Below are 14039 nucleotides of genomic sequence, written 5' to 3' on the forward strand. Positions count from 1 at the left end.
AGTAGGCCAGAAGGCTAAACTGGATAACCTAACTATCAAAATAAAAAGATGGCGGAGCCGCAAAAGTTCTTCTGTGCAAAGGTGTTTATTTACAAGTGATTCCGGAACAAAAAACAACAGTACTGCCATCAATGCCTACCTTATGGGACAGCTTAAAAACAATGCTGCCCCATCCACAGCTCAATCCAAAAATGCCTCTCCATGACTGAAAGAGAGGCTCCTTTTGTAGGGCTAGCCCCTCCCCTCAGAACAATTAACCCAAATTAATTAATCAATTAACAATACAAACCTACATTTTCCATGAACTAAACATACTAAAAGATATACATTGCAACACGGTTTTAAACAATATCACAACATAACATTTACAACATTACATCACTCCTGACAATATCTTTCAATATGCCCATATGCATTAATGAGCCATTTGGGACAGGCACTATAAAGCCAACCCAATTCCCTTAGCTCGGGTCCTTTTCCAGCATACCCGGAAGCTACAGAGATGGAGAGAGAGGAACAGAACAAACAAACAATGCGCTCATCCACAACATTGATAAGTATAATAATTATTGTATCTCTCAAATATGAACATTGACAAGTGTGAAAGGCATGCACCAAGACAGAAGTTAATTTGTGTGTCGACCCACATTGTTAACTTATCTTATAATGGCGCAGGGAGGAGTGATGAATATGTGTGTGCGTTAAAGAACCAAATGCTGCCCGCGGCCAGTGACGGACTTCTACGTCACATTACCTTCCTCCTCTCCTGAAGCGACCATGTTCGGGAGCCTTGATAGGTAGTCCGCAGTAACGTTATCTTTTCCTGCCTTGTGACGGACACAGAACCTGAAGGGCTGGAGCTCCAGATACCACCTGGTCACACGAGAATTCCGGTCCTTCATGGTCTGGATCCAGGTCAGTGCTCTGTGGTCCGTGTGCAGGTCAAATTCCCTCCCAAGAAGGTAGTAACGGAGGCTATCTAGGGCCCACTTTATAGCCAGGCACTCCTTTTCGATTGTAGAATACCTGGTTTCCCTGGGCAACAGCTTCCGACTCAGGTACAGCACAGAAAGCTCTTCTCCTGGCTCCCCTTGGGCCAGTACAGCTCCAATTCCTACAGCCGAAGCATCCACCTGCACGAGAAATCTCTTCTGAAAATCAGGGGTCTGGAGAACAGGGAATGAGCACAGTCGTTTTTTCAGTGTCATGAAGGCTTCCTCACACTCCCCTGTCCACTTCACAGGGTTGCTGGCCCCCTTCGAAGTGAGGTTGGTCAGAGGGACAGCGATGGTCGAAAACTGTGGACTGAATCTCCGGTACCACCCTGCCAGACCTAGGAAGGACTTCACCTGTGTCTTGGTTCTGGGTTGAGGGCTATTCCTGATGGACTCCACTTTCTCCACCTGAGGCCGAACTTCACCCTTACCCAGCTGGTAACCCAGGTACTTTGTCTCCTGTTTCGCCCACTCACACTTCAGGAGGTTAAGCGTGAGGCCTGCTTCATGGATCTTCCCCAGGACTCTGCTAAGATGCTGTATGTGCTCCTCCCAGGAGTGGCTGTAGATCACCACGTCGTCCAAGTAAGCAGCACAGTAATCGTCACAGTCCTGGAGGACCTTGTCCATCAGCCTCTGGAAAGTCGCAGGGGCCCCATGAAGGCCAAACGGCATGACCTTGAACTGGAACAGGCCCATTGGCGTCCGGAATGCAGTGTAGGCCTTGGATTGTTCATCCAGGGGCACCTGCCAGTACCCTTTGCAGAGATCCAATGTGGTGATGTAATGAGCTCTACCTATTCTCTCCAGTAAGTCGTCAATGCGGGGCATGGGATAGGCATCAAACTGGGAGATGGCATTCACCTTACGGAAGTCCATGCAGACGCGCAAAGAGCCATCCTTCTTTGGGACAATGACAATAGGGCTGCTCCATTCACTTGAAGATGGCTCGACAACATCCATCTCTATCATGGTGTGGACCTCTTCCTTGAGGGCTACCACCAGCCTCTCAGGCACACGGTAAGGATGCTGGCGGACCGGGTTCTGGCCAGGTTTCAAACAAATGACGTGTTCTAGGACTTTGGTTCTTCCTGGTCTCTGACTGAAGAGGGCCGGATACTTGCCAAACAGCTGCTTCAGCTCATCTTGCTTGTCTTCTTCCAGGTGAGCCAGTATGACTTCTGCTCGTTCTTTCCATGCCTCTGTGACCCCATCCGACTCATCCTCTTCTACTCTGCAGACCAGAAAGGACTTTCCTTTGGAGAGTTCCTCTCTCTTCCCAGGCCTTGAGAAGGTTCACATGGTAGGTTTGCTTCTTCTTACCCTTGTCCGGGTGCAGCACCTCGTAGGTCACTGGGCCAATCTTCCTCCCGATTAGGTACGGTCCTTGCCATTGCGCAAGGAGCTTGCTGGTAGACGATGGAAGGAGGAGCAGGACTTTCTGTCCTGGCTCAAACTCTCTGTGGCGAGCGTGCTGGTCATAGCCTCTCTTCTGGGCCTTCTGGGCTTGCTGAAGGTTTGCTCTAGCTTCCTCTCGGTACTGTTCCAACCTGTCTCGCATCTGGAGGACATACTGGACAATCCCCTGTCCTGAGGTAGCTACTGTAGAACCTTCCCAGCACTTCTTCAGCAGGTCCAGTGGTCCTTGCACTGGCCATCCATAGAGGAGTTCGAATGGCGAGAAACCTGTCGATGCCTGAGGCACCTCCCTGTAAGCAAAAAGCAGAAAGGGTAACCACTTATCCCAGTCTTTACCAGTGTCAGCCACAAACTTCCTCAGCATGTTCTTGAGCATTTGATTGAATCTCTCTACGAGCCCATCCGTTTGGGGATGGTAGGGAGTAGTCCTCAAGCCTTTAATGCCCAGCTGTCGGTGGAGTTGAACCATCAGTCGCGAGGTGAAGTTTGTCCCTTGGTCCGTCAGGATTTCATCTGGGATTCCTACATGAGAGAAGAGCTGAACAAGTGCACTGATTATTTTTGCAGTGGTTATGGAACGGAGTGGGAAGGCTTCTGGGAACCGGGTGGCATAGTCACAGATCACCAATATATACTTGTAACCTGCACTACTCTTCTCCAAGGGTCCAACAATGTCCATTGCAATTCTCTTGAATGGGGTAGAGATAACTGGCAGTGAACATAGAGGAGCCCGTTCAGACCTACGGACAGCACTGGTTTTCTGGCACGTGGGGCATGATTTGCAGTATTTTTGTACATCAGTATACATGGAGGGCCAAAAGAAACGGGAGCCTAGCCTAAGATAGGTCTTATGTTGCCCTAGATGGCCTGCCCATGGAACTGTATGTGCAAGGTTGAGAACAAGTGGTCTACAGGTAGATGGCACCACCAACTTCCTGCTATCTGCCTCTGACCCAAGGTAGAGTATGTGGTTATCTACTGTGTAAATCCCCCCACATGAAGATTGACTGTCCCCAGCTAAGGCCTTGTCAAACAAACATTTCAAGGTTGCGTCAGACTTCTGCAGTGTAGCAAAATTTTGTGGAACATCCCATTGCACCTCTAACCCAGACACATCAGCAACAGGTACAGGGGTTCCCACATACTTCAAGACGCCGCTGGCGGCGTGACTTTCTGGGCCCTTTGGTTCCCCCCTCACACAGACTATCACACAAGTCAGGCAGAGGTTGTAAACCAGCTTTGGCCTGGGCCCGAGTGACAACTGAACATGCCATCTGAACATCAGACTGGCAAACTGACTGCTCATATAGCTGACCCCCACACTTCCCAACAGATCAGAGAGTACAGGCACATCCCTCCCCAAAATCATCTCAAAAGGTAGCTTCTCCATTACCCCAACTTTGAGGAGGTATTTCTGACCCTGAATCTCAACTGTGAGCTCAGCTGTGGGCTGCTGTGACTGGTCACCATGGACACATTGGATCAGTGTCTGATGACCATAATCAATGTCATTAACAGGTACATTACCTTTTCTGATCAATGATAGGGAACTGCCGGTGTCAATCATTGCAGTAAGACTTTTACCATTCACTTTTACAGGTACCAAGCATGACCCTTCCCTAGTCTGTCTATTCTGAACACCATCCCCCTCTCTGGGTACATAACAGTAACCTGAGAGCTTGGATTTACGTAGCGGACACATTGAAGCTTTGTGCCCCTGCTGCCGGCAGTAAAAACAGGTCAGACCCCTCCCATCAGAGCGAACTGCATGATCCCTTAACTCCCTCCCAGACACATAACCCCCAGAGTTACCTCCACCATCTCTGGCGTTTCTGATGTCCCTTGTGTCTCTGAGACTCCTTGGAGCGGGTGCTGCAGGTTGTGGTGGGCCCCCTTTACGTGCATTAAGATACTGCAGTGCAAGCTTGGCCGCCATAAGCCCGTCCTTGGGCTCATGCTCTCGGACCCAGGTTCGAATGTTGTGTGGTAGAACTTGCAGAAGTTGCTCGAGGATGATGACCTCCCCGATTTCGTCCTGTGTCTTCTCCCCCGGTCGAACCCATCGTCGGTAGAGACCCTTGAGGCGGTGGTACGTCTCTGTCGGCGACTCACCCGATGGCGTTGATGCAGCTCTGAAGCGTTGACGGTAGGTTTCCGGTGAGATGTCAAACTTCACCAGCAGCGCTTCCTTCAAGCTCTTGTAGACATTGGACAGCCCCTCATCCATTGCTGTGTAAGCCTCTAAGGCCTTGCCCGTGAGCAATGGGACAAGCCTGCAGGCCCACTCTACCTCAGGCCACTGCCACGTCTTAGCCATATGCTCAAACCTCAGCAGGTAGTTTTCAATGTCCTCCCCCTGCTGGTATGAGGGTACTTTGGCTCCTTCCTCAGGAATGCTGGAAGATGGACGTTAACACTGCTGGACTGGTCTCCTGGTGCTGGCCTCATTACTGCTTGGGGTGCCTGCTGTGGAGTTGAAGTCCCTGCTGCATCGAGCCTTTGTCGTCCTGGTGTTGGAAGACCCAATCTTGGGCTCTCACTGACGAGTTCCGCCTGGTGGGAAGCTGTGAGGATAGATTGGCGTAGGCCACGTTACTCCTGCTTGAGGTCTTCGTCCCTCCTCTCAAGGCAGGTGAAAAGTTGCTGAAAAAGGGTTACCATGGTTGGGTGTGGTTCTGGTCCCCCAACTGCACCTTCAGTTAGCAGCTCACCCAGTTCTGGTTGTCTTTGGCCCCGCGGTCGGGCTCCTAGTTTCTCATACTTGACCTCTTCTTCACCAGACGATTCCATGGTATTCCACCCCGGTTCAACTTCAGGTACCTTTTCTGACAGTTGATACTGTTGCTAAGAACGCAATCCTGTACGCATTCCTTTACCTCTCTTGTTGGAATTCACTGATTTGTGGTACGCCATTCCACCACTGCCACCATATGTCACGTAGAGTAGGCCAGAAGGCTAAACTGGATAACCTAACCTCTATCAAAATAAAAAGATGGCGGAGCCGCAAAAGTTCTTCTGTGCAAAGGTGTTTATTTACAAGTGATTCCGGAACAAAAAACAACGGTACTGCCATCAATGTCTACCTTATGGGACAGCTTAAAAACAATGCTGCCCCATCCACAGCTCAATCCAAAAATGCCTCTCCTTGACTGAAAGAGAGGCTCCTTTTGTAGGGCTAGCCCCTCCCCTCAGAACAATTAACCCTAATTAATTAATCAATTAACAATACAAACCTACATTTTCGATGAACTAAACATACTAAAGGATATACATTGCAACACGGTTTTAAACAATATCACAACATAACATTTACAACATTACATCACTACTGACAATATCTTTCAATATGCCCATATGCATTAATGAGCCATTTGGGACAGGCACTATAAAGCCAACCCAATTCACTTAGCTCTGGTCCTTTTCCAGCATACCCGGAAGCTACAGAGATGGAGAGAGAGGAACAGAACAAACAAACAATGCGCTCATCCACAACATTGATAAGTATAATAATTATTGTATCTCTCAAATATGAACATTGACAAGTGTGAAAGGCATGCACCAAGACAGAAGTTAATTTGTGTGTCGACCCACATTGTTAACTTATCTTATAATGGCGCAGGGAGGAGTGATGAATATGTGTGTGCGTTAAAGAACCAAATGCTGCCCACGGCCAGTGACGGACTTCTACGTCACATTAAAGAAAACACGTTTGGTGTTCGCGAAAAGGCATGTGGGAGAAACGGAAAACATATTTGAGCATTTTTGGCCATCAAGGAAAACGCTGTGTCTGGCGCAAACCCAAGACCTCTCATCACCCCGAGAACCGATTCCCCACTGAGAAACCATGGTGGTGGCAGCATCATAGGGATGTTTTCATTGGCAGGGACTGGGAAACTGGTCAGAATTGAAGGAATGATGGATGGCGCGGGAGGGAAACCTGTTTCAGTCTTCTATAGATTTGAGACTGGGACAGAGATTCACCTTCCAGCAGAACAATGACCCTAAGCATACTACATAAGCAACACTCAAGTGGTTTAAGGGGAAACATTTAAATGTATTGGAATGGCCTAGTCAAAGCCCAGACCTCAATCCAATTGAGAATCTGTTGTGTGACTTAAAGATTGCTGTACACCAGCGGTACCCATCCAACTTGAAGGAGCTGGAACAGTTTTTCCTTGAAGAGTGGGCAAAAATCGTAGTGGCTAGATGTGCCAAGCCTATAGAGACATACCCAAGAGACTTGCAGCTATAATTGCTGCAAAAGGTGGCTCTACTTGGGGGGGGGGGGGATAGTTAGGCACCCTCAAGTTTTCAGTTTTTTTGTCTTATTTCTTTTGCATTCTCTCTCTCTCTCTCTCTCTCTCTCTCTCTCTCTCTCTCTCTCTCTCTCACTCTCTCTCTCTCTCTCTCTCTCTCTGATATGACATTTTCTTTCATCAACCTCACTCCTATTGACTATTGAGTTTACATAAAGTTTTCTTGAATGAGTAAAAATAAAAACCCTAACCTTGTAACCACATTTATGACACAGTCACATTAAAAATTACTATTTTCAAATGTCAATGGTTTATTTCAATATTCTATAATCAATTTCCCATTTCCAAAGCAAACGTCAAGGGTCACATTGGTTGTGGCTTGCACAGGTGAGATGATATCAATGACTTTGGTTATCAATGGTAAAAACATACCATGGTACCACAGAGGCAAACTGATGTCAGAGTGTACACACATACACACACGACACACAGACACACATACAAACATGAACACAAAGGAGAACAGAGAACAAGCTGCCCAAAGGATGTAGCTTGTATGAGTGTGCCTCTGTCCCTTTGCTTGAATTTGCTGTGTGTGTGTTTGTGGGTCCCTCAGCTAGCCCTTGACATTTCCTTGACATTTGTTGACATTTCTAATGTGTTGCAGAGCCATGTAAAGCAGAGGAACTAACTGTGAGTTCATCAAAAGTGGTCTGAGAATACTGATGACCAAATGTCACCAGGCCCTGACCATCTGGTGTGGCCCAGTTACAGATGTGAAGGACTGGAGTCAATTTAGTCATTATACACTGAGTGTACTATTATTGAGTTGCACCCCTTTTTGGCCTTAGAACCACCTCAATTCGTCGGGGCATTGACTCTACAAGGTGTCGAAAGTATTCTACAGGGATGTTGGCCCATGTTGACTCTAATGCTTCCCACATTTGTGTCAAGTTGGCTCGATGTCCTTTGGGTGGTGGACCATTATTGATACACACGGAAATTTTGAGTGTGACAAACCCAGCAGCGTTGCAGTTCTTGACACACTCAAGCCAGTGCGCCTTTCACATACTACCATACCCCGTTCAAAGGCACATCAATCTTTCGTCTCGCCCATCCACCCTCTGACTGGCACGCGTACACAATCCAGGTCTTGCTTGTGTCAAGGCGTAAACATCCTTCATTAACCCGCCTCCTCCCCGTCATCTGCACTGATTGAAGGGGATTTAGCAGACATCAATAAGGGATCATAGCTTTCACCTGGTCAGTCTATGTCATGGAAAGAGCAGGGGCGCTTAATGTCTTGTGCACTCAGTGTACAGTCATGCTGGGGTTATGTTGTGGTCATTAACTGGTCATTGTCATTGTCAGACAATAGATGGGGGCGCTGTCTCAAAAAAGGATTGGATTTTAATGAAGGTTGAATGAGATTTCATATGGTCGTCTTCATGGTCTCCACTAAGGTCTCACTTACTCTCTTGGTTTTTGTAGTTGTTTTTTTCACCTGTCTCGGTCCAGCCTATAGTGCAATGTGTCTTTGAGATTGCAGTTAGTTAACTATTACGGTAAGCCTGCTTGAAAGAATATAGCATGGCGACACCATACAAGGCGCAGTTTACAGTAATACCACCAGGAAGTCATCGTGAACTTCATACTTCACACGGAGCAAAAAAAATCAACGGGGCACACATTCTTTTGTAATGTTGTCTTTATTCATATCACGTCAATGAAATTACGACCAACTAGCTAGCCTTTCTGATGGAAATTATATGAAGGAATTTTATCTTCAGATGCCGGGCCGGAGCGGACTGTTATTGTTAGCATATGGTAATGTATGAGTCACTCTCTCTCTGTAAGAGAAGACAAGACTGCCTAACTGACTAACTGGAGGTATTTATAGACCTCAGTCCTTCCCAGAACTCTTGCTCCCTACAAAACTATCATCTAATACCCATCCCTCCATCTTCAGAAGAGATGGGAGATTGGGAGAGCGATGGAGAGATGAGAACAGAAAGATAGAAATATGTTAGGCTTAGAACGAACAGGACAAGTTATCAAGTCTACTGCAAGAGTGGAGGAAGTCCACTTCTGGAACAGAATGAATACATTTTGGCAGGATTTCTTTCTGTTTTTTTTCTGACTTTGAGGACATTTCTGTCAGTCTCGCCATTGTTTAGTTGTGTTTGCCGTGACTAATTGAATCAACATCGAAATGTGATTGTTTCTCAAATCAATATCAAAACCCTAATCCTCCCAAACATAAAGAGAACGATGCATCAATCATAGTGCAATATTTTAATTTAGTGATTTTGCCTTTAGAGTGACAAACACCACGCAGGCTTGCGCAAACACACGCAGACACACATTGACACAGTGATGTCTTGGCTTGCCCTCCTGGCTAACAAATGCCTCTAATAAATCACTCTGCTGTGGTCTATGGGGCTAATATTTATCTCTCGCATACACAGATTTAACCACTCGTCAGCAAAGGGTTATCATTAAGAATGTGATTACTGTGTTCATTGACTGACTGGCATGTCAAGGTCCTAGGTTGGGATCGTATCAATAAAGAGAAGACACAGGGAGTCCATACTTGCGAACTCTTGCTTAAACCTCTGGCTTAAACCTTTGTCTTAAAATGTTAGCTGGTAGCTTTTCTCATTGGCAAACATGACACAATTAGCTGCCCAGGGAGTTGTCATGGAAGGATTCCTTTTTATTGGCTACCTCTGGGCACACGCAGGTTGAATCAATGTCCCACCTGTTTTGAGCCTCATATTTGTAGGCTTTCCTGTTTTGCATGTTATTTTGGCATTAATATGTGTCACATATCAGTTTGCAAACAATGTAAAAAAGAATATATATCATTGAGTTACATACAAACATGGTCTCTTCTTTTGCTGTCTTGAGTACGGCAGCTCCAAAGGCAGCTCATGAAGCATGATTTGTGTTGGGAATAAACGAGGTCCAACTGGGAAAATATGCTTTGAATGGTCATCCAACTCAAAATTGTGAATCTGGCGTCCAGTTGTTTTGAAAGCACCATAAATCCAGAGAATGACAGACTTTGATGACAAAATTTGCCCGTGAAGGACCGCCGCACCACCTTCCTGTTCAAGTGAGCACAGCATAACAAGGTGAGTCCAAAAATATATTGTATCCTCTGCATAAATGATGTTCTATGCCAGGGAGATATAGATACTGTAGCTAAGAAAGTAGTAGTTAGTGTATGTTGTGTAATAAGATGTTAGTAGCCAATTTGCATCACCCTAATATTTACCCCTCTTAATTTTGCCTACTGTTCTGACTTGGTTGTGCACATGTAGCCTATAACCTGATATAGAGAAATGTAATCATCGAATATTGTAATAGATTTCATTGTCTGCTTATATGCCCCCTTTATTTATACTACGGTTCTGACTTGGTGTACAGGGAGAACACTGTGAGAACGGTTCGGAATGTTCAGAAATCTGTCACGGGACATTTCAAAAGTGCTAAACACATAGTTATATTGACTACGTCCATCCTAGCTCGCTCAATAATGTCTTAATTGAAATGACGGATTATGCTTGTCGTCCCCTTATGCCATAGTTTGTACATCTCAATTGTCATTATAAACCACATTTGTGGTCAGCCATATCAGCTATGTTTTTCAAAAGGCAGTAAATGAGGCTGCCAGACAAGGCTCTGCTGACAGCCAGGTGGAGCAGTGGTAAGATGTTAGGACTGCTTGAAGTAGCACCGTTTGTTACCTTTATAGTGCAATTAATGTATTGTTTAGTGTTGTGTAGTGGCTTTGCCCAATGCATCCTACTTTTATTCATTTTTGATCCACCAAGATTTACATGCTAAAATCACCACAGTATTGAATCAGGGTGACTATTTAATAATAAATAGACATGAAACCGTCTGGACAAGAGAAACAAAACAACATCAATGCAGACACAGGGAGGAAACTGAGGAAGTGACAGATATAGGGGAGGTAATCAATGATGTGACAGAGTCCAGGTGAGTCCGATGAAGCACTAGTGCGCATAACGATGGTGACAGGTGTGCGTAATGAGGAGCAGCCGGGTGGCCTCGAGCACCAGAGAGGGGGAGCAGGAGCAGACCTGACACCTGATGTGAATGTATTATTAGAGTAGATACATCACTAGCAGGACATGAAGCTAGGGAAAGGGTGTAACGGGACATTCCAGGTGAACAAAGAGGAGAGCATTCCTTGATAACATCAATCAAAAATCATTTTGGTTTTAATTACAAGTTGCAACAGGGAGACATCTCCAGCACAGAAGCAGAGCAAATGTCTAATGGGCCTTCTCTGAGAAGGCCCTTAAATATTATCACTCAGCACCAACTGCACTGTAAACACCAGCACGAGAGGCTTGTAGGAAGTCACAACATCAGCTGCTACAGAATCACACTGTGTCACAGATACAGTACATTATCAGTGTGCCCTTGGCTCAGTCTGGCGTCAAACTTTGATCATAACACTCAACACTGGCAGACATTTGATACTGGCAGTTAAACTGGTCAAAGGCAGGAACATCAGTAATTAGTTACAACAGGTTACTGTAGACTAACAAGTGTAAACTACTTCATTAAATAGTGTACTTAAACATGCAACGTTAACTCCTGTTTCCGTTTCCCCAAGGGAATGTTTCTGTGTGCCTCTCTTTCTGCACATACAATGTTTATTACATATTAATCCATATCAACAGTAAAGCAAAATAATTAATTCAATAATTAGGGTTTAACCAGGGTGTGGACATGAAGCTAGGGTTAGGATTTACCCTAATCCTAGATCTGTGGTTAGTTTCAAGACCTCAAACTGCAAGTGTATCAGCCCAGTGAAAAGATTGATAAACTGCAAGTCAAATTCCTTTTTGATGAAGTTTGTAGACTCAAAACAGGGCTGTGACCACAGGGAACATGGATAAAAGCTGGGGATCCTTTTTCATCTGGAGGTTTTGCAGCGGAAAGCAAATATTTGCCTCGCTCCTCGTTATTGTGGTCGTAAGTCTTCCCAGATCGCTGGGCAAGAACTGATGGTCGGCCAAACTGTGGACCTCTCTCTCTCTCATTCCCTCTCGCTCGCTCTCTCTCTCTCTCTCTCTCTCTCTCTCTCTCTCTCTCTCTCTCTCTCTCTCTCTCTCTCTCTCTCTATCTCTCTCTCTCTATTACTCTCTCTCTCTCTCTCTCTCTCTCTCTCTCTCTCTCCCCTCTCTCTCTCTTACTATCTCTCTCTCTCATTCCCTCTTCCTTTCGCTCTCTCTCTCTCTCCCCCTCTCTCTCTCTATTACTATCTCTCTCTCTCATTCCCTCTCTCCTCTCGCTCGCTCTCTCTCTCTCTCTCTCTCTCTCTCTCTCTCTCTCTCTCTCCCCTCTCTCTCTCTCTCTCTCTCCCCCTCTCTCTCTCTCTCTCTCTCTCTCTCTCTCTATTACTATCTCTCTCTCTCATTCCCTCTTCCTCTCGCTCTCTCGCTCTCTCTCTCTCTCTCTCTCTCTCTCTCTCTCTCTCTCTCTCTCTCTCTCTCTCTCTCTCTCTCTCTCTCTCTCCCCCTCTCTCTCTCTATTACTATCTCTCTCTCTCATTCCCTCTTCCTCTCGCTCTCTCTCTCTCTCTCTCTCTCTCTCTCTCTCCCCTCTCTTACTCTCTCTCTCTCTCTCTCTCTCTCCCCCTCTCTCTCTCTCTCTCTCTCTCTCTCCCCCTCTCTCTGTCTATTACTATCTCTCTCTCATTTTCTCTTCCTGTCACTCTGTCACTGTCTCTGTCTCTGATTATCTCTCTCTCTCTCTCTCTCTCTCTCTCTCTCTCTCTCTCTCTCTCTCTCTCTATTACTATCTCTCTCTCTCATTCCCTCTTCCTCTCGCTCTCTCTCTCTCTCTCTCCCTCTCTCTCTCTATCTCTCTCTCTTACTATCTCTCTCTCTCATTCCCTCTTCCTCTCGCTCTCTCTCTCTCTCTCCCCCTCTCTCTCTTCTTACTATCTCTCTCTCTCATTCCCTCTTCCTCTCGCTCTCTCTCTCTCTCTCTCTCTCTCTCTCTCTCTCTCCCCCTCTCTCTCTCTATTACTATCTCTCTCTCTCATTCCCTCTTCCTCTTCCTCTTCCTCTTCCTCTCGCTCTCTCTCTCTCTCTCTCTCTCCCCCTCTCTCTCTCTACTCTCTCTCTCACTCTCTCTCTCTCTCTCTCTCTCTCTCTCTCTCTCTCTCTCTCTCTCTCTCTCTCTCTCTCTCTCCCCCTCTCTGTCTCTATTACTATCTCTCTCTCATTTTCTCTTCCTGTCACTCTGTCACTGTCTCTGTCTCTGATTATCTCTCTCACTCGCTCTCTCTGTCTCTCTAATGATGTGTGAATTGGTTGACAGGGGGAAAAGACCAAACTGGATAATCCCCAAGAGATCAGATCTGTCAGGGATATCACACACCCCACACATGAGAAAAACACACACAGATGGACACACACAAACTCACCTTGTAACACTTTTCTGCTACATCCATCCAACATCTGAGACGTCCTTAAGATGTGTGTGGACGGGATTGGGACAGCCTGGCTTTGAGGGGTTATGGAGATTACTGTACACCTCTAACATCTGGTACCCCTTCTGTTTCCCCTACTCTCTGATCTGGCTCCTATCAAAGACCCACTGTGAATCAGACAGCAGAATTTACATAGTGGTCGCCCCTCATGCAACGGAACGTACAAACACACACCATACTGTAGACTAAGCATACCAAACATTAGGAACACCTTCCTAATATTGAGTTGCACCCATCCTCCCCCTTTCATAGGGGCATGGAAGCCTCAATTCATAGGGGCATAGACTCTACAAGGTGTCGAAAGCGTTCCACAGGGATGCTGGCCTACGTTGACTCCAATGCTTCACACAGTTGTGTCAAATTGGCTGGATGTCCTTTGGACCATTCTTGATACACACGGGAAACTGTTTAGCATTAAAAACCCAGCAGCATTGCAGTTCAGACACAAACCGGTGCGCCTGGCACCTAGTACCATACTCTGTTCAAAGGCAATTAAATATTTTGTCTTGCCCATTTCCCCTATGACTGGCACACATTCAAGTGTCTCTCCCCTCAATCTACACTGATTGAAGTGGATTTAACAAGTGGCATCAATAAGGGATTCACCTGGTCAGTCTATGTCATGGAAAGCAAAGGTGTGCTTAATGTTTGTATACTCAGTGTACACCCACAAACTCAGACCCACACACAGTCAAAGAGGCCAGAGCAAGGGGGTGTTGCAGATTTTTTATTTATTTATTTTTTACCTTTATTTAACCAGGCAAGTCAGTTAAGAACACATTCTTATTTTCAATGACAGCCTGGGAACAGTGGGTTAACTGCCTGTTC

Source organism: Oncorhynchus gorbuscha, linkage group LG07, assembly GCF_021184085.1.
Source record: "Oncorhynchus gorbuscha isolate QuinsamMale2020 ecotype Even-year linkage group LG07, OgorEven_v1.0, whole genome shotgun sequence".
Classification (NCBI taxonomy): Eukaryota; Metazoa; Chordata; class Actinopteri; order Salmoniformes; family Salmonidae; genus Oncorhynchus; species Oncorhynchus gorbuscha.